The following is a 779-nucleotide window of genomic DNA, read 5'->3' on the forward strand; positions in this document are numbered from 1 at the left end:
AGAATTGAATTAAAAATAAATGAGGAGAGGACTTCACACTCTTGATTTGTTTGTATTCAGTGCCCCCTGCTGGCTGCAGCCCCGTAGCTTATTCCTTCTTTCTTTGGTGTGAGGGACTTATATGTGGATACAAGTACATGAGGTGAATCTGATTCAAAAACCACACTCTTTCTCAGAGCCATGACTTATTATTTATGATGTCCATCCATAATAAACGTCGATAAAACTGTTCAGAAATTATTGAAAAAGGTGGTTCAAAACTTGCCTGAGAATCATAACAATTTTAAGGTTTCTTCAGTATCAGAGTAAATCAGTGATAGTTGTCTGAGCATCCATGTGTACACTGCAAACAGGAGCTGCTAATAGTTAGATCTGCTACTTTTTAATGGTGCCAGTTTGCCAAAATGTTAACACACCTAGGTTAAAAACAGGACTCACCAGAGAACACCACCTGTATCTGATTCTGCAGTCCATTTGATTAACTTATATGGGGTCTTTTTTTTTTCCTTCCAGGCTTTTGTTGGGGCCCTATTGAATTATTCCCCTTCCTACTAAGCCTTTTGTGTGTTCATTTGAGGATTTTTAAATGTATTATTATCATTATTTTCAAATGATTAAAAAAACACATGTATTGACACCTTTTGTATTCTGCACTTTATATTTTTTGACACTGGGGTGCAGTGTTATACATACAACCCAGGTAACCTGTCTCTATATTGCTGGCAGCTATAAAAACAAAGTGGTGGTTTTCTATTTTCCCACTGACCCATAAACGCATC

Source organism: Seriola lalandi, unplaced genomic scaffold (assembly GCF_002814215.2).
Source record: "Seriola lalandi dorsalis isolate HSWRI2012SDOR001 ecotype SW California unplaced genomic scaffold, Sedor1 jcf7180002054409, whole genome shotgun sequence".
Taxonomy (NCBI): Eukaryota; Metazoa; Chordata; class Actinopteri; order Carangiformes; family Carangidae; genus Seriola; species Seriola lalandi.